Here is a 20,772-nt window from a genome sequence, read left to right on the forward strand (position 1 = left end):
CAGAGCTTGCAGTGAGCTGAGATTGAGCCACTGCACTCCAGTCTGGGCGGCAGAGTGAGATCCCGTCTCAAAACAAAAAAAAAAAGAAAAAGAAAGAAGAGGAAAAGGAAGGCACTAAGGATGGGAGAGAGGACACTGGTGGAGTGCTGCCAGTCATTTCTTTGGTTCTCTTTCTTTGATATGTCCACATAAATTGAGTGCTACACCTTTAAAAGTGGTTCTTTTTAGAAAACTTTCTATTGTATTTGTATTTTTAAATTTTAAGTTCAGCGGTACAGGTACAGTTGTTCTTACTTTTTTTTGATAGATGCCAACAAGAATATATTCTGTGAAAGATCTTACTAGTGTAATCATTCTGTCATTTCACATTTGAAATCTTGACCATATATGTGTGACCTTATATATAAGAGTCTTGCACATAAAGTGTGTTTAACCTGGGTCAGTATGTTGGCATGTATCATCATCACTGATCCCACTGTGTCTCTGAATAGATTACAGTTGTGTGTAAAAGATCAATTTCCTGTTTTGCTCTCTCGCCGTCTCTCCTAATTCATTGGAATGCGATGACTTTATTGATTGCCTAATTCATTTCTTTTTTTTAATACTTTTTTATTTTTAAGTTTTGTGGGTACATACTAAGTATATGTACTTACGGAGTACATGAACTATTTTGATCCAGGCATGTAATACCTAATAATCACATCATGGAAAATGGGGTATCTATCCCCTCAATCCTTTGTGTTGTCTTGTACACGGTTGGTGGGAATGTAAATTAGTACAACTGCCATGGAGGAACAGCTTGGAGGTTCCCCAAGAAACTGATCCACTTCTTTTTTCATCTCTTAGAACCCTTCCACCTGGAAGTTCTTGATCAGAAGTTCCTGTTTCCAACACATCGCCCAGGCCATCACTCTTATAGACTCTAACCATTGGCTTCACTTGCTGCTCTCTCCAGTCAGAACCTCATAGGCAGTCTCTTCTGAGGCTTTCTCGCACCCAGGACCCCTCTGCTCTGCAGCCAGCCCTGATTTGTGCCTTCTGACCTCCAAACATGCCTTGCTTTCCCACTTAAGAATTAGAAACACTGGTAATGATCATCCCCCTCTGAAAACAGGCACCACCACTGCCTGTTGGAATCCTGCTAGGCATAAAGCCTTAGCTCAGTTTTCTTAATGGTACCTTTCTCATACCCTCATACCCTCCTGCTACTGTTGTGAATTCTGCTACATTCTTTTTTTTTTTTTTCTGAGACAGATTCTTGCTCTGTTGCCCGGGCTGGAATGCTGTTGTGTGATCTTGGCTCACTGCAACCTCTGCCTTGCAATTCTGGTGCCTCAGCCTCCGAAGTAGCTAGGATTACAGGCATGCACCACTACCCCCAGCAAATTTTTGTATTTTTAATAGAGACGGGGTTTCGCCATGTTGGCCAGGCTGGTATCAAACTCCTGGCCTCAAGTGATCCACCTGCCATGGCCTCCCAAAGGGCTTGGATTACAGATGTGAGCCACCATGCCCGGCCAACAACGCATTCTTTATAATAGGGCATGTGGCACCAGCAAGGAATGCCTCATTTGATAATACCATTGTTACACTCTGTCATCATCAAATGTCCCAGCGTATATACAAAACTTTCATTCTCTTTAGGGTCACACAAAGCTAAAATAATTTATGAAGACATTTAAATGAATTGTGCCATTAAAATTAAATCAGTGTTATATGTGTGTCTCAACAGGTTTGTAACTCATTATGTTATGGACCTTTGGGGTTGAATTTACAGATGCTGAATCTGCAGATGCCAGAGGCCTAAACTGCTTTTCCTAGGGTCATCCATCTCTTAAGTGATAGCTACATGGTTGTGGACATGTCTTTTTATTTCTTCTGCCTTTTGGGGGGCAGGGATGATCTTTTACTCATTATTATATTCTCTGGAAGTTTTTTTTTCTTTTTTTTTTTAACACAGTATCCTGCATTTGATAGGTTCCTTTAGTAAACGTGTCTTCATTAAATGTATTAATGAATACTATATTTTAAAATTAAATCTCATCTCAAAATGGAAATAAGTAGAGAATGGAGTAGAAAAAGAAAATCCTCTATTTGAAATTAGGATTTTCAGGGCAGCCTGAAAATGGAAGTGACAAGTCAGGATTTAAGAATAGACTGAGTAATCTAGATGTGACTGTAAGTGCTGTATTTGTGAGCTATGACACCTGGGTCTTTAAACCAAGATTGAGTGTAGTAACTAAACCGCTTTTGAGGGGGAGGAGAGAAAAGAAAAGAATGGAAGGAAGCAGGTGGATGTTTGCTCTGGCAGGTGTCTCAGATGAACTAGACTTGGGGAAATCTGTCTTGTGTTCCTGTCTTATCCTTTAGTCTTCTTCCAAATCCAGCTTTCTAAGTGCTGAAGTTTTTCATTGTAAGCCTAGAGGGGCATCCAGTTGTGCTTTATCCCAGGGGTCCCAGACCAGTACCAGTCCGTGGCCTGTTAGGAACTGGCCTCACAGCAGGAGGTGAGTACTGCCTGAGCTCCGCCTCCTGTGGGATCCACAGCAGCGGTTGATTCTCACAGGAGCAGGAACCCAGTCGTCAACAGCTCATGCCAGTGATCTAGGTTGCACTCTCCTTGTGAGAATTTAAGTCATGCCTGATGATCTGAGGTGCAACGGTTTTATTCCAAAACCATCACTCCCCACTCCCGTCTGTGGAAAAATTGCCTTCCTTGAAACCAGTCCCTAGAGTCAAAAAGATTGAGGACCTCTGCTTTATTGACCAGTGAATAAAAGTTGGAATACCGTGACAGCACTGGCAGCCCGCAGCCACTGTCGATAGAGCTCATACACAGCAGTTTTATCTGTGAACTAACATTACATTGCAACATTGTGAGAGCATATAAAATGAAGTTTGATTTTAGAGTTTTACCAGGCCATTCTCAGTCCTAAATCATCATCTATGGATTTAAAAATCATACTAAAGAAAATGTAATTTTAAAAATAAATCTTGCCCATGCCACTGGGTAAAGGGGTTATGCCATATTAAGCAATTTGTGTTTCTTTTTTTTTTTTTTTTTTTGAGACATGGTCTTGCTCTGTCACCCAGGCTGAAGTGCAGTGGTGCAATCTTGGCTCACTGCAACCTCCGCCTCCCAGGTTCAAGTGATTCTGTTGCCGTAGCCTCTGAAGTAGCTGGGATTACAGGCGTGCACCACCATGCCTGGCTAACTTTTGTATTTTTAGTAGAGATGGGGTTTCACCATGTTGGCTAGGCTGGTCATGAACTTCTGTCCTCAAATGATCCGCCAGCTTCGGCCTCCCAAAGTATTGGGATTACAGGTATGAGCCACCTCACCTGGCCACAATTTGTGTTTCTTAAAGGAACACAAATATAACTGAATTCTAACATCTTGCATGGTATTCTCTATGCATACACAATGAGAGATACTCTTTCGTCTTATTTATAGCCAAAGATGCTTTGTTGAATATGGCATGAAACAATATGATTTTTAACTATACAGTTTTACTGTGAGCTGATGATCAACATGATACAATTAATAGTGCTCTGTCAAAGGTAAATGTTAACAGCAACAGCTGCTTTATTCTCAGCTGGGGTATCAATTCCCAGGGAAATGCTTGTTTTGGGAGAAAAGATTTACTTCAAGGTTATATGTGAAACATTTTCTGCCTTGTAACTTTGTGGAGAAACCTAAAGGATCCTTAAATGTCTAGCTCTGGAAGGGTCCTGGGTTGGTTGACAAAGTGATTCCACCACCCCGTTGCCTCATTGTAAGTGGACTGACTTTGTATTTGCTCAAAGCCTTGTGATTGTAGGAGAAAGCAAAGCTGGGAACCAAGGGCAAAGTTGTTTATTATAAGAGGATTGGCTTTGGCCTATACTTTATTACTAATAACTAACATTTATTAACATATGTGTCACTTACTTTAGAGCTAAGCTGCAAAATCTAAACTCTCAGAAGAGACTTTAGAGCTAGATGCTACTGTTAGCCTTTATTTTACAGATGAGACACTGAGGCTTAGAGAGGTTAAATAAATTGGCCAGTTGATAAGAGGTGGAGTCAGGACTTGAATTCAGGCATCTCTAACTCCAGAGAGACCATCCTAGAATAAGTCCTTAACTTCAGTTCTCTTTCTCATGCATTTGTTCAGTCAGCCAACACAGTGATGTGATGCCTGCTGCTGGTAAGTACCCTACGAGGCTCTGGAGCTGCAGAGTTGAATATAAAATGATCCATGACCTTGAGCAGCTCATGACCGCGTGGCACAGTAGAACAAGTGCTGGGAGAGAGGGAGTCCGTGTCCAAGGCTGAGCAAATCCAGAGATGAGGCATCAAACCTTAGAGAGGGGCAGTTTAGAGAACTTTCCTGGAAAGTTGACTCCAAACACATTCTGAAAGACAAATAGGAGTCAACTGGATGAAAATTGGGAAGTGTGGCCTCTCAGAAGCAATAATACTCAAAGGCTTGGAGATTAGAAATGGTATGGTGGCTCCATGGTTCCTGCTCTTTGCAGGTGACTGGCGCATATGGGAAAAAGGTGGGCAAGGGGAGGGGGCATGGTACAGATGGATACGGTTTTGGGCTTGGCTCTGCCACTTCCCAGCTTTGTGTCCTTGCGCAAAATCTCAACCTCCTCAAGCCTCAGTTTCGTCATCCATAATATGAGTATAAATAATGTACTTACCTCAGGACTGTTAAGAGGGCCAAATGATATAACAAACTGAAAGTGCTTAACACCATGCTTGACACACCATAAATGCTCAGTCCGTTGAAGCTGCGGTTATTAATCACCATCATTATTGTCACTGTCTTCCTTTTCCTCATTATTTAGGTAGGCAAGGCACAGATCTTAAAGGACCTTTCTCAAACCATCTTATGTTGTCTTTCGATGCAGTCTTAGCCACACCACGAACTAGGGGAAATTCTGATGTCTTTGAATGCTGGGTGGAAGGGTAGAGAGAATTTCGTATTTCGAGAAGCGGTAACAAGCTCATTTTGATGAAATGTATTGCAACATAGCAGAGAGGTCAAGAGCCTCTTCTGATGTCTGTGCTTGTGATGGGAAAATTTGTATTGAGGAAAAGGCAATAATATTACAGTGTCAGTTTTGCAAAAATCTTCTTAAGCACAGCTGTCAAAAACCTCTTTCCAGAGAAGGCCATTTGCCCTCTGTGATCCTGAAGAATTCATCCCCACTAGATTATGAGCTTTCTGAAGACAAAAGCCAGGTTGTACTCATCTTTAGATCCACAGTGTCTGACGCCTTTCAGTTGCTCAGTGAAAATGGGTGAAAGTTAATGATGCTCCTGAATGTTCTGGTATTTGGCATTTTACAAAGGGCAGATATTGTTAAGAAAAAGATAAGACTGATGACAGCATGCTATTTGGTTCCTTTTACATGGTTTTTATGTGCTCAGCTCTGATATTACCCTGCTTAGATGCTTCAGTGATTTCGACTCTTTTGTGTGCCTGTACAGAGAGTTGTTTTGGAGATGATTAAAATGTTTTATGGTAGGTGGGCTTTGTGAGAACAGCACAGCTGTGTCTGTCTTAAACAGTTTTATCCCTATTGTCCAGCGTAGTGCCTGGCCCCTACAAAGTACATGATAAATATTTGTAATAAATTTCTATTAAAAATGTGGGTCAAATTACTCTGAAATGTAATCTTAATTTAACAAATTTGACTTACTTTTCTTGGCCCGTAAGTACAAGTAGAAGATTATCTGTGGTCAGTACAAAATTTAGTTCAAGTTTGGGTGGAGAAGCTCTTAATGTTTAAAAGGTTGGCTTCTATGTTGTATGGTGTATAGGATCCTTGCTTTCTCCCTTGTGTCATTTACTGTTATTATAGGATAAGGTCTTTGGGCTGGATGGGTAGCGTTTCAGGTGTCGACTTTAGGCCCCAACTCTGCACTGCATCTGTCTGCTCTTGCTAACACAACTGCAATGTTGGAGGAATGTCATAGCATCTCTAGGAAAGTGATCCTGTAATGCTTGGTCCTCGTTCTCTCTCAAACGCAGCTATTTATGTTGCCACTGGCCCAAGATCATATGGTCAGCATCTACCTGTTCTTCCCAGGCATGTTAGAGAAGGGCCCCTTCAACCCAGCCAGCTTATCTTTCATCTTTTAGGTCACTGCTTAACATGTTAGCTCTCAACAGAATGCTTTCAAACCTTCTTCACAGGCTATTTGCAAAGTATATGTTGATGGAGCTTTTTTGCCCTGTTGCTCTTCTTTTTTTTTTTTTTTTTTTTGAGACGGAGTCTCGCTCTGTCGCCCAGGCTGGAGTGCAGTGGCCGGATCTCAGCTCACTGCAAGCTCCGCCTCCCGGGTTCCCGCCATTCTCCTGCCTCAGCCTCCCGAGTAGCTGGGACTACAGGCGCCCGCCACCTCGCCCGGCTAGTTTTTTTTTTTTTGTATTTTTTTAGTAGAGACGGGGTTTCACCGTATTAGCCAGGATGGTCTCGATCTCCTGACCTCGTGATCCACCTGTCTCGGCCTCCCAAAGTGCTGGGATTACAGGCTTGAGCCACCGCGCCCGGCCTGCCCTGTTGCTCTTCTAACTGGATGGATGTAACAGTCTTTTTTTTTTTTTTTCCCAGACGGAGTCGTACTCTGTCTCCCAGGCTGGAGTGCAGTGGCGTGATCTCTGCTCACTGCAACCTCTGCCTCCCGCGTTCAAGCGATTCTCCTGCCTCAGCCTCCTGAGCAGCTGGGATTACAGGCATATGCCACCATGCCTGGCTAACTGTTGTATTTTTAGCAGATATGGGGTTTCACCATGTTGGCCAGGCTGGTCTTGAACTCCTGACCTCAGGCAATCTGCCTACCTCAGCCTCCGAAAGTGCTGGGATTACAGGCATGAGCCACCGCACCCAGCTGGATGTAACAGTCTTTGATGCACTTTCTTTAATTCTAGTCTGGCTAAGTTTGGGGGACCTCTGATAAGGTGTTCCCTGCCTCCTCCTCCTTCCTTCACTTTACTTCCTGTCTTTCCTTCTCCTTTTCTTTCTCTAGTCATATGTGAACGACCTTTGAATTAGTGACTTTAGGATTGTGCTTTGAAAAATAGGCATATTTTACTTCAATTTGTTTTAGTACAGGAATTGGGTCAAGAGAAGTGGATGCAATGCGATTTGTGTTCATTTCTGCGCTTACCTGTGAAAATATAAAAGTATATAGATTTTTTTCCAGTATTTATTGTTTTGTGGTAGAATGAAAAAAAAAATAGGTGCTTTGGGGAGTCTAAGGAAAGTGCATAAATTAATTTGAATAGCGGAAGGTTGATGCATTTGAGTGACATAGGATCAACTTTTCCAGATTTACGGAGATGTACCAGAGTTAAAACATGGGTTATGCCACTTTGTCATGTAAACATCTGAGAACTTTGGCATGTTTTGATTTATTTTTTTCACTACAGTGTTGAGATTGGCCTACGTTCACTACCAGGGGGAATGTGAGAGGGTTTGGGGAGGTTGTTTTTGTTTTTCAAACAGAAGGGGAACAATACTTAGCAAAGGTCCCTGAGTGTGTGCCTCCAGCAAGCACACACATTGGGTAAAGACCCTGATTTCTAGCCTCCCTTTGCCTCTCATCTGAGTTCTTTTTCCTTTTCGTTCCGGGCCCTGGGTGGTCTAGCAACTTTGTTCCTATTGTCCCAACCTGAAGTACTCCTAGGAATCTATTTCCCTAATGTGGTAAGTAGTTTTATACAACACTATCAGCAGGTGGTGAGCTCTCAGTTCTGTTTCCATTGGTAGAGACTTACTTTCCTGTACCCCACTAGAATCTAAGGAAAAATCACAATAAAGGCTCATACTTAAGACATTCTGGAAGATGGGAGACCACATAGCCTAATGGAGACAGTATAAGCTCCATCACTAGCTAGTGTATCTCAGGTAAGTTACTTAGACTCTGTAAAGTTTGATTTACTCATTTGTAGACTGAGGATAATGCCTCTACAGAGTTGATGACATGAGTGTGAGAGATAACATATGTACAGAGTTTAGTATAGAGGAAGTGCTCCATAGATGGCAACTATGATTTTTGGTTAAATTAGGGTATAGTTTTGGGTCATGAACATTTATTGATCATAACTGATTAACACCCCTCCCTCTACCCCTGCCCCCAGAGTAATTCTGATCATTATAAGTGCCAGCACCTGTGGATGTCTGTAAACAAAGAATCACCATTGAAATATAAAGGACTAGATATCTTCAGCCCTGTGGTGATTCCTCTTCATGCATTTAGGTGCAGTATAGAACTCTCCATGTCTGTGGTTACATTTGCCTCTGTATTGCTCAGTGGGAGGAGGTGAGGAGTTGGAAGTCTAGGTCATTCGTACTTTGAATTTATCTGTAGGTCCACTTCTTCCAGCTCAGAGTCCATCAAGTCTTCCATATTCATCTGTTCTTAGCAATTACAGGAAGGAGAATTTCATACCATTTGTCTAATGAGGCCTTGATCCCAGTGGTTATCACAGATTTCCCAAAATTGAATGAAGTGCTCCTCTCGTTCCCCTTCCTGAAAGAATTCCAAAGCTTCCTTCAAGGCAGTCAAGGGGATCCGTCCTTCCCTGAGAAGCATTCCTCTGTTTTGTCTAGAAGGCTTCATGGTGCTTTTTGGCTTGGGGCAGCTTCTTGGGAGAGATACAAGGCTCACTTGTAAGTGCTCAGAATAAAAATACAAAACACAGTCATTGCTCAATAACTTTAGCTAGGATGGTGGTGGTGGTGGGTGATAAATGACTTAATCTCATTTATGCTCCATCTTCCCCTCCACCGTCCTTCCAGGATAATTAGCAGCACTAATACTCTGGTTAGACGCAGCTCAATGCTTTCTATTCATTATGAATAAGTGAGTATTGTTTACTGCTAAGCCAAGTGTGGTGTTTAGATGGTGTTTTCTTTGTTGAACACATTTTTTATTTTTCCTTGAGTAAATGCCTAACCTTTTCATTCTCTTGGTTTTCTTTGAACATCTGACTAAGTCTTCCCACACACCTCCAACTGCTTTGTGAAACAAACGCCTCTTGTATAACTTTCCACATAGTCCAACCTTTTTAGATAATCTCAGCACCTCGCACTTTTGCGCCCTGAAGACATCCCTCTTGGAGACCCCTAATGACTTTCTGTTCTCATCTGCATGGAGAGGAATAAAAGCATTCAAACAAGTCTCCTATTTTCAAGCCCTTCCCTACCCATAACCTGCCCATTTCCCTCGCAAAACAAAACACCTGGTACCTTGCGTCTCTAAAGTTAAGTGTACAGACAGCAAGTTTAGCTTTCTCTGCCAGGTTTTTACCTTCTGTATTTATATTTTGTGTTGGGGGGGGAGGTTTCTGAAACCCCCTTGTTTCATCAAACATGGAAGTCTTTGCATCTGTGTCTCGTTCTCTCATTGATTTGAAGTGATTTTTCAGTTGGGAAAAAAATGGGAACACCTGCATTTTGCCACTTGAACTCAGCCATCTCCTAACTTCTAGTTCCAAATTCATATTTATTTATTATTTTTTAAAGAGATAGGGTCCCACTCTGTCACCCAGGCTTAGTGCAGTAATGCAATCATAGGATCATAGCTCACTGCAGCCTTGATCTCCCAGACACAAGCTATTCTCCTGCCCCACCTTCCTGAGGAGCTAGAACCACAGGTGTGTGCTGCCATGCCTTGCTAATTTTTTAAGTTTTTGTAGAGACGAGGTGATACTGTGTTGATCGGGCTGGTCTTGAACTCCTGGGCTCAAGAGATCCTCATGCCTTGGCTTCCTGAAGTGCTGGGATTACAGGCGTGAGCCATCACATCCAACATCAAATTCCTAATGATTGACTGGATTAAAATAACCGTGCCAGGCACGGAACTAAATAACACCTATATTTTCTAGACCCATTCTACAATTTCTTTTTCCTTTTGTCCTATTCTTTATATTGGATACAAATGATAGCATGCTTATCTTTTGGAGGTGAAGGGGTCTTTCTCTAGTGAGAACTTTTTTCTTTCAAATGCAGATTTTATGGGAAAAACCAACTAGCCTGCTCTGTGTTTTCTGTTAAATAATAAGCCCATCTCTATGAGTTAGATGGTAAAGGTAATTTGTTTCATTTTAGTACTATAACTTAAGAAGACAAGGGGGCCGGGCGCGGTGGCTCAAGCCTGTAATCCCAGCACTTTGGGAGGCCGAGACGGGCGGATCACGAGGTCAGGAGATCGAGACCATCCTGGCGAACACGGTGAAACCCCGTCTCTACTAAAAAATACAAAAAACTAGCCGGGCGAGGCGGCGGGCGCCTGTAGTCCCAGCTACTCGGGAGGCTGAGGTAGGAGAATGGCGTAAACCCGGGGGGCGGAGCTTGCAGTGAGCTGAGATCCGGCCACTGCACTCCAGCCTGGGTGACAGAGCGAGACTCCGTCTCAAAAAAAAAAAAAAAAAAAAAAAAAAAAGAAGACAAGGAGAATTTAGAGTTAACAGAGAACCACTGAGATAATTAAAAGAAATAATACCTAAAAAGAGAAGGTAAGAAAGGTAGGATTATTTATATTGGAGAATATGAGGGAGTGAGTGTCTTAATGAGAGTTAAATATATGAAGGTGCAGTGTAGGGAAGATGGCACCCAGCTGCCCTTTTCAAAATGAAAGACTTCAAGAGGAAGTAAATTAAATTAGCAGTAGAGTCTGTAAATAGCATAACAGAGCATAAAAATAGCAGTAAAGTATATTTTACAAAGAAGAAATTTTAAGACAGTGAAAGTTGTTACTGGAATGAGCTATCAAGAGATGGTCACCTTGAATAATTTTTATTTGATAGTGTTTAGCATCATCTACAGGTTCTAATTTAGCTCATAAATGACTAAGCACCATTGCTTTTTTTGTGTGTCCAAATCAGTCATTTTGTCTTGAGTATCTTGAGAGTATCCATGCACAGGTAATAGAAAGAAGTCTTCATTCTTGCCTTTTTTTTTTTGAAACGGAGTCTCGCTTTATTGCCCAGGCTGGAGTGCAGTAGCACAATCTCGGCTCACTGCAAGCTCTGTCTCCCGGCTTCGTGCCATTCTCCTGCCTCAGCCTCCCAAGGTAGCTGGGACTACAGGCGCCCATCACCACACCTGGCTAATTTTTTTGTATTTTTGGTAGAGATGGGGTTTTACCGTGTTAGCCAGGATGGTCTCGATCTCCTGACCTCGTGATCTGCCCACCTTGGCCTCCCAAAGTGCTGGGATTACAGGCGTGAGTCACCTGCGCCCAGCTCATTCTTGCCTATTTTAATGTCTATATTGGAATCTTTGTTTACCAATCTGACTTCAGAGCAGCAGTACTCTTGAGAACTAATGACTTCATAAGGCTCCAGGGTCTGTGTAAATGAGACAGTTTTCAGAAATCATATGTAATAGATAACTAGAATATTTTAATTTTTATTCTTTTTTTTTTTTTTTTTTTTTTTTGAGATGGAGTTTTGCTCTTGTTGCCCAGGCTGGAGTGCAATGGTGTGATCTTGGCTCACTGCAACCTCTGCCTCCCAGGTTCAAGTGATTCTCCTGCCTCAGCCTCCCAAGTAGCTGGGATTACAGGACTACAGGTGCACGCCACCACACCCGGCTAAATTTTTTTTTTGTATTTTTAGTAGAGATGGGGTTTCACCATGTTGGCCAGGGTGGTCTCGAACTCCTGACCTCAGATGATCTGCCTGCCTTGGCCTCCAAAAGTGCTGGAGACTGTAGGCGTGAGCTACTGCACCTGGCAATTTTTATTCTTATTCTGCGTTTGTTTGACCCTCCAATTGCTTCTGTTTCAAATGTTGCATTCACGTGAAATAAAGTGAGATTGGATATAATCTTTACTCAAAAAAATCTTACTTAAAGTTCTTATTTTCTCTTTAAGCCATTATGTACCCTTGTCATCTCCTTTTCTCCTTTTTACTTGACATGTTTTGTAGATTATCCTGAGCCCTAGAACACTGTGTGGATGATTGCAAATTTTCATCCACTTCTTGTTTCTTTCTTTTCCTTGCCTCTGTGTGGACTCTTCTCTTCCCAGCCACCCAGCATGTCTGCTGCTCTGTTTTTATCCTTACCTATCACTTCATACGACTTGGTAGGCAGAGAGGGTATCTTTTCTTGTTCTTTGGGGAATATTGAAATCAATATTCTGTGCTGTTCAGATAATGATTTTTGAGGAAATGATATATAAATATAAGGGAGTACAGTTATTTGATGTTTGGGCCAAGTAATGTTTCTGTAGTTAACACTTGGTGGGGGGCAACAGTATTACATTTCTCAAAACCTGTCCTTAGATCTGCTTCTGAGGTGGAGGTGCTGTGACATGGCACTGTAGCTACTGAGAGATGGGATTGTTGATATTTTTGATGGTTGATCATACCCAGGCTGTGCCTGAGGTTCACAGTTCCCCTGTTTGTTACAGACTGGGTTTTGGGAGGCTTACTATTTCTTAAACTTCCTTCACATGAGGACGTTGAGACTTTGAGGTATCCCTTTTGGGATCGATATTCTCCTTTACTAAAGCTTTTCTGCCATCTTGAGGAACCATGCTTAAGGTAACCCAGTAAGAGAAAAAAGATATAGCAAGAACTTGGTTCTTGTGACTGCAAGTGTGGGTCTTTTCTTTTTGTTGAAGTGGTTAAGAAAACATTGTTTCAGTCATCTTACAAGTGAAGAAATGGAAATCATAGTCATTTGTGATAGCCTCTGCATTTAACATTTATTTGGGAAGCAATTTAGGAGTATGCAATAAGGGACTTCTAAAAATGTGTAGTTTTTGACTTGATAACACTCTTGAAGAATCTATTCCAAAGAAAGAATCAGAAGTATAGGTAACTCTTTTTGAAAAATAGCAAAAAATTACAACCAGCCTAAGTTGTCAACAATAGCAAATGGTTACATAAATGGTGAGCCATACACTGGAATATTACGCAACAGTTTAAAATTGTTTTTGAAAAATTTTTAATAGCATGAGAAAATAATACATAGTAATCATAAATGATGAAAGAGATCAAATAAGATGATACAATCTCAGTTACACAATGAATTAAACATATACTTAATTAAAATAATGGAATAAAATATGCAGACATTTTAATATTGGTCCTTTCTGGGTGGTGACATGGTTGATTTTTTTTCTTTTAGTTTTCTATCATTTCTAATATTCTTATAATGAATTTATAATCAGAAAAATTAAAGGTTATTAAAATATTTAGGTAAAGTAGAAAAAGACTGAGCTTTCAAATCCTAATAATTCAAAAGAATAAATTTCAGGACATAAGCTGTTTTAATAAATCTTTTTTTTTTGGGGGGGGGGGATAATAAAGACAGGGTCAGGTGCGATGGCTCACGCCTGTAATCCCAACAATTTGGGAGGCCGAGGCAGTAGATCCACTGAGGTCGGGAATTTGAGACCAGCCTGGCCAACATGGTGAAACCCCATCTCCACTAAAAATACAAAAATTAGCCAGGCATGGTGGTGGGCGCCTATAATCCCAGCTACTTGGGAAACTGAGACAGGAGAATCGCTTGAACTTGGGAGACAGAGGTTGCAGTGAGCTGAGATCACGCCATTGCATTCCAGCCTGGGTGACAGAGTGAGACTCCATCTCAAAAAAAAAGGTTTTTGTTCTGTTGCCCCATTTGGAGGGCAGTGATGCAATAGCTCACTGTAGCCTTGAGCTCCTAGGCTCAAGCAATCCTCCTGCCTCAGCCTCCTAAGTAGCTGGGACTACACGCATGTACCACCACATTCAGTTAATTTTTAAATTTTTTGTAGAGATGTGGGTCTTGCTATGTTGACCAGGCTGGTCACAAACTCCTGGACTCTAGTGATCATTCCACCTCGATCTCCCAAAGTCCCGGGATTACAGGCATGAGCCACTGTGCCAGACCAAAAAATTCTAATTTTAAAAAGGAATGCTTGATCCTGTTTTTGTTTTTAAAGCAAAATGTACTACTGTGTACGTTTTGTTTTTAGTCAATGTACGATTGTATATGGTGCTGAAAGCCATGTGATAATGGGAGAGTGCTCTAAATATTATTTATTAATAAATAATTACATATTGTTACTTATTTTATTATGTAAACGTACATCTTTTGGTATAACCTAATGGGGAAAGATTGAGCTTTGGAGCCAGCCTTTGCCACCTGCTAGTTCTGGAGCCTTGGCCAGGTTATGTAGCCTCAGTTTCCTTATCTATAAATTGGGCATGTGAAGATAAATGAGAAAATACATGTAAAAGTCTTTAGCACACTTCTTGGCACATAGTAATCATTTAAAGGCTATTATAGCTGAAATGACCAATGAATCATGAATGTTCTACTGAAGGAGCACTTCTTCCAAATTTTCTTATATGTAGTATTTAGGAGGAGCCATATGTGTTAGGTGATTAAGTTTTTTTTTTGTCCCCCCCCCACCACCACAAATACAATGGTGATAATCCAAAGATTGTGTAAGAGAAAGTAGATGTTTCTTCTCTGTTCCTCCTCTTATCCCTCTGAGTATGGAAATACTCCATGGTTTTCTCCAAGCTCATATAAACCTAAACATATACAAGGTAACTGGTTTATTTGCTTTGGTTTTGCCTTATATATTACTCTGCAGCTTTTCCTACTTAGTAACACATCATGAGCATTGTTCAGAGCTAATATAGATTGAACTAATTTTTAATAACTGCAGAATAGCCTAAATAATGTAGATATGCCAAAATGTTCTTCAACTATGTATAATGGATACTCAGGTTGTTACGAGTTGCCACCCTCTACTGCAGATGACGTTGAATGCAGCATCCTTATACAGAATTTTTAAGATTCACTGCTTTTATTTCCAACGAAAGTTTCCCTAGAGTGACATTGCTGAGTTCAGAGTCAGTGCTAATTATAGTGCAAAGGGATTTGGGGTGCAAATACTATATAAAACTTTGTTGCTTTCTGCCCTTTTATAATCTAATTGAAGAAGAAATACACATTTATTTTTCCACAGATTTCTTTTCTTATGTACAACAATTTTAGTAAATGGTGTTTATTCTAACCAGGGAGGTTTGAAATTCTTAGCATTCTGAAACGTGAATCAGAAGAGCAAAATGAGTCTCTTGACTTAGGTTTACTGTGTAGTATTTGCTGTATTTATTAGATACAAATTTGTTAGAAATTGTACACAGTTAAGTCTTGCAGTTTTTAAGAGCTAAGAGTCCCACTTGAAAACTGAAGCACCTGACTTTTGCCGTCTTGTTCCTTAATGTGCTTACACCCTACAGGGTTGCAGACAGGGGAAGAGCCATCCCCACATGCAGTATCTCATCCCTTGAGGCCCAGGCTTGCTCAGCACTGATGCAAGCAGCTGAACAAATCTTGTTTTGAGGTCACCGATGGTAACAGGAATGATAGTATGCTAACAAATTATTTTTACAGCAGTAAAGTTATTGTGCTAGCATTAGACAGGTTCTTTTTCTTTGTAATGTCACTGAGAGCTACTTAGTACAGCGTAAGTTGTTGCAAGTGTCCACTTAAGTAGCGTGGGGTATGTGTGTGTTGTGTGTCTTTACAAGGCAGGGGACAGAGAGAAGAAAGAACAATTGTAATGGGTTTGTGGTGCGTGTGCGTGCATGTGTGGCCATGGTATACCTTTAAGAAGCAGCACGACCATGTCTGTTTAGAAGCTTTGTTTTTCCCTATTAGTAATTAACATTTGATTACATCAGTTGGGATTATACAACTCTTTAACAGCTGACACTAGTTCATACCTGTTTTCATTCTTTCTCCCCTCTGATTCAGCTTCTTGGCTCTGGAGAAGCGATTGCATTATACACTAGAATCCACCTGGTGGTTGTACTCCTGATTCACTGGAGTGGTCACAGATCTGAAACCCACTGGGCACCCTGTCACGGTTCCCAGTCAGTGGGACCTGTAGTTGCATGTTTTGGTTTCATATTTTTTCTCCTTGTGATAAGCAGCCTTAACTTTAAAAATTCTCTGGTCTGTAACTATTGGCTTGTTGGGAAAACATTTTTACAACTGTGGTATTTAGCAGTCAGTATGTTTCCTTGGGCTTCCTGCAGTATTCTGTGAAGTAGCAAGGATAAGAACGGCAGTGATGGCAAACACATAAACAGTGCTTACCATGTGCCAGGAATTTATAGATTATTAACTTATAACCCTCCCAACAACTCTAGGTGGTGGGGACTGTTTTCATCCCCATGTTAGAAATTCAGGGAGCGAACCAGCTTCGGACCCATGGTTATGCAGTGTGTAAGTGACTTAAGCATGGAAATGACTGCTTCTGGGTGAGGCTCACTGTTGGGGCTGGAGAAACCAGCAAATGAGGTGACATTCCCAGGGAAGCTCAGTGCTGGATGCTCAGACCCAGATGGAGAGAGCTAGCAGAGTAGCTTGGCTGCTGCTCACTATTTAGATAGGAAGTGACACCCTGGACATGGGAGGGAAGTTGAGGGAGCTCACTCAGGCATGGGAGGAAGGAAACAGGGGAAAGGAAGGTGTGGAAAGCTTTGCTGAGGGAGGTCACATGGAACTGTCTCTCCTGGATAGTGCTTCTTCCTTGGCTACTTCTGTCCCTGCGGGGCGCATATCTCCGGAAAAGAGCTAAGTAAGCTAAAGGTGTGTTTATCCTCAGCGAGTTTCTTTTGATTTGATGAGTGAGTCATATGTATGCTCTGGCTGGAAAACCTTTCCATTTGCTTTTGTGATTGTGTTTTTCAAATTGGTTTTTGAAGAGGTTCTACGCGATATGCTCAGGTTCTCTCACTCCACAACACAGTGGCACAGTAGAATAAGCCATCTAGGTAAGAGGCTCTGGCAGGGTGCTACGGCTGGGATGGGACCCTGATTCTGCTACCTTGCCTTCTGGATACAGCTTCCTCGGGCTGAAATTGGGTCCCAGCCTCAGGGTCCCCTCCACCATATCTGAGTAATGTCCACTGTGGGTGAGCAAAGATAAACTGCTGATGGTATGTCACAGTTGTTTTTTGTAGAATGTGGGTGCTTGCTATTGTCATTGTTACTTTTATGTCATAAGGTCATAGCTGATAACCCTCTTTCTGTGTCATATCAGCATGGTTCATTGGGTAAGAAGATGGGGTCAAATGGAGCTCTGGGTTTGAACTTGATTGTCTTTAGTCGCTGAGTGATTGTGGAGGAAGTTATTTCCTCTCTTTAGCCTCAGTCCTTAGTCTGTAAAATGGGGTGGTGTAGCAAGAGTAGTTCTGTCGTCATAGGGCTGTTGAGATTGTGCTCAGCAGAGTGCCCCATCAGTGTGTCTGCTTCATAAACGGCGGTGCTCATTATCACCTTCTTAGTGCTCTGACACTTGTGGGGAATTTCCCATTCTGATTTTTAGGTTTAATAAGCTCTGACATTCTAGGACATACATCATTGTGGATATAGATACTGACAGCAAAAAAAACTGGAATTGAAGAGTTGCAGATTGCACGTCTCTCAAAGAAGGGTGGGGTGTCTTACAACAAAGCATTCCTGGCGTGACTAGACAAAGCTCATTTGAGAGTAAACCAGAGTCAGGTATTCTGATGGAATTGATTATGCAAACTGGATCAGGAAGAGTCCTTTATTTTATGCCCAGTTGGTGGTACTTTACATTTTAAAGAATTTGTCATTTTACTTACAGGAAGAATTTTTCCTACTGCCTTTTAATAATGAAGGGAAAAACTATTGCTTTCCGTTTATCTAGTGAAACCCAGGTTCTATTTTGGAAGGACAAAGGAGTTAGTTTGGAGGGAAAATTCTGACCCTTTTTTTCTTGTAATGTAAAAAAGTGAGCACTGTTATCTGTTTTACCAGGTTACTTTAAAAAGTATCACTTAATAAATTTTTTTATTTTACAAACCCCAGCTTATTATTATGGAAATTTTAGGCACATACAAAGCTGTAGAGAATGGTGAGACCCCTGACATACCTGTCTTCCACCTTCAAGGGCTGTCAACTCATAGTGGTGCCTCATCTGCACCCCCACCCAGTTCCCAAACCCCTGTGATTTTAAAAGCAAATCCCAGACAACATTATTTTATCCATAAGTATTCAAGATGTACTTCGAATGCCTTCAGAGGAAAGTTTCGCTAAGGTCAAAAATGAAAACTTCCCTGTTCTAAGTTGCTTCCTGTGGGAAAATTATGTCTCTCTGGAAATCTCAAGACAGTAATCCTTAAAGCAGGGGGTGGAGAAATGATCTTTTAAAACAATAACTGGGGGAGCTTTTTCAGACTAACTTGTCCTCCTAGAAGATTGCCTCTTGAAGCCACCCCCTTACCCCAAGAGTTCACAGTGTTAGGGATGTACAAGATAGAGAACCACCTATCTGGTGAAAGTGCTTCCGGGTTATGGAGGCTTTTTAACCACCATGGATGGGACTTACTTAAAAATGTATTTATTTTCTTCCTTCTTAAACAGATTATGCTGGATACTATTTAATTGTTCCTATTTACTACAGGGCATTTTGGACACTGATTTGTATGCTCTGGAGTGTGTATTTTAATCATTTACGTGTCACCTACCTTGTTGCCATTTTTTATCCCATGTCAATGTGCTTGTCTGTAATAACAGCCCCTTGTCTCTTTGAAATCTGTTAAGGGCTAGAAGCAAGGTCAAGGAACTTGTAAAGAACTGTACTTAAAGTTAGAGTAAATGAACTGAGGGTGTTCTTTTGTATGATGTTGGAATTAAGAGTTTGGTGATATTTAACTGCTCAAAGGATGTTTTGGCTGCATTTCTTGGTTTTTGGCTGTGTTCTGCATAGATCAGGTTGCTGTGTAGCCACGTTTCATATAGGTGAGGTATTACTGTAATGAGTTATAACACAGCAGGAATCTTTCTTTTCCAATTTCACATACAGCTTTAGAAAGGCTTGAAAGGTCATTTACATGGTTAATGCGTAAGAAAGATGGAAAATGTGTTTTAGGACAAGTTTCCATCTCACCACTGACTAAAAGTGAGTTAGGAGGGAAATAATGGAATCTTAAAATGTGCTTTTTAAAGTCTTTGTTGTTGATGTTATTTTCATTAGCAACTAAAGTTAGGGGCTTGTGTTTTAAACCTTACGGAAAAAGCTTTACTTGGCTAAAAATAATTTGATGTATGGATATGATTTGGGTACTGTACAGCTCTAAAACTGATTGATAGAAAAAACTAATAATTTCATTTGCACTGCACAAAACTAATTTCCTTTCTGCCTTCCTTTAAAGGAAAATAAGAGTAGACATTTTCAATATTCTTTCCCATCCCCTCCCACCTCATCACTTTTTTTAGCCTTTCCTTAGGAAAATGACCTAGTACTATCAAAACTGAGCTGTGCCCTATGCAGGTTTATACACAGCACAGACTAGCTGCATCAGTTTTTCCTTTCTTACACCCTCACCAAGATTACACAGGTCTGTGAAATGTCCTTGGGAGTTGTAATAATATGGAATGCTGGAGAAATTCCAAAGACTGTTGGTAAATATAGGATGTAATTGAATAGCAGTTAGCTTCTTTTGGCAAGTTCAGAACTTACCTTTAAGAAAAAAATAAAGAGTTAAGTATACATAGTATAGCACGGAGACTAAAAAGAAAGTGTGGTGACCATGTTTAGGATTTGGATTTGAACTACTGTCTTTCATTTGCCTGTGCAGGTAATTCAATAAAACACTAAATAGATTGTGCAGGTAATTCAATAAAGAGGAACATGCTGCATTTGGTTGATATTTGTGAAAGATCTCTCCTCTTCTTACCCATCATATTTAAAGATTTATTTGCTCTGCCAAATGACCTTTTCTAAATTGTGAGAAAGCTTTCTTTGCTTTGTGTTTTTAACTTTGAAGATTTTTTTTTTTTAATTAAAAATGAGAGAACAAAATACTGGAAATGCACAGTTCATAGGTAAAGATGGAAACTTACACTTTAGAGTTTAGGAAGCTGATTGACTACTCAGAAGTGAATTTTAGAAGTGACTGAAGGTTTTCTCTATGTTCTCTTGCAATGTAGCCTATTCTATGTAAAAGACCTTTAAAATGTGATGTTTACAGAGCAAATATCCCAACAAATTGCTTTCAGCAAGCATGGGTACACTAAAACACTTTTTATCATCTCAGTAGTTCCATTGTATTTGTTGCAAGGAACTTGTCTGGATGTGCAATCTCTGTCTGTGAGAATACCCCAGTATAAGACAGATCGGGGGCTAGAAAAGGAAAACTTGGGTGGTGGGAATGTTCTTTTGGAAACCCAAGTTCAATTTTTTCCCCTGAAAAAGCATGAGTGAGTGGAATAACTTAACTCTGATCCTTTTTCTTTGTAGCTTAACCCTCTCTCTCTTAAGAACCCAAAACTCAAACCCATCTAAGGCTCCAGGTCACTGAGGTCATGCTGGAGACTCCTGCCCTGCCTTAGTGTCAAAAACCCAGTGATCTCAGGATTCATTCTTTCTTCGTAATGATTGTGTTAGTCTGTTCTTGCATGGCTATGAAGAAATACCTGACACTGGGTAACTTACAAGAAAAGAGGTTGAATTGGCTCATGCTTCTGCAGGCTCTACGGGAAGCATGGCACCAGCATCCGCTCTGCTTCTGGTGAGGGCCTCCTGGAGCTTTCAATCATGGTGGAAGGTGAAGGAGGGGAGCAGGTGTTGCATATGGCAGGAGAGGAGGGGGCAAGAGAGCAAGCGGGGTCGGGGGAGGTGCCAGACTTTACAACAACTAGATCTCAGAAGAACTCAGTATCCTGAGGATAGCACCAAGCCAGAAGGGAGCCACCCCTATGGCCTGGACACCTCTG

General features: G+C 41.0%; 1 protein-coding gene across 1 annotated transcript in view; it reads left to right on the forward strand.

Moving 5' to 3' along the window:
• Positions 1-20,772, forward strand: part of PTPN14 (protein tyrosine phosphatase, non-receptor type 14) — a 205,396-nt gene that overhangs the window by 59,933 nt on the left and 124,691 nt on the right. The gene's annotated exons all lie outside the window — the stretch shown is intronic.

This window comes from Theropithecus gelada, chromosome 1 (assembly GCF_003255815.1).
Source record: "Theropithecus gelada isolate Dixy chromosome 1, Tgel_1.0, whole genome shotgun sequence".
Taxonomy (NCBI): domain Eukaryota; kingdom Metazoa; phylum Chordata; class Mammalia; order Primates; family Cercopithecidae; genus Theropithecus; species Theropithecus gelada.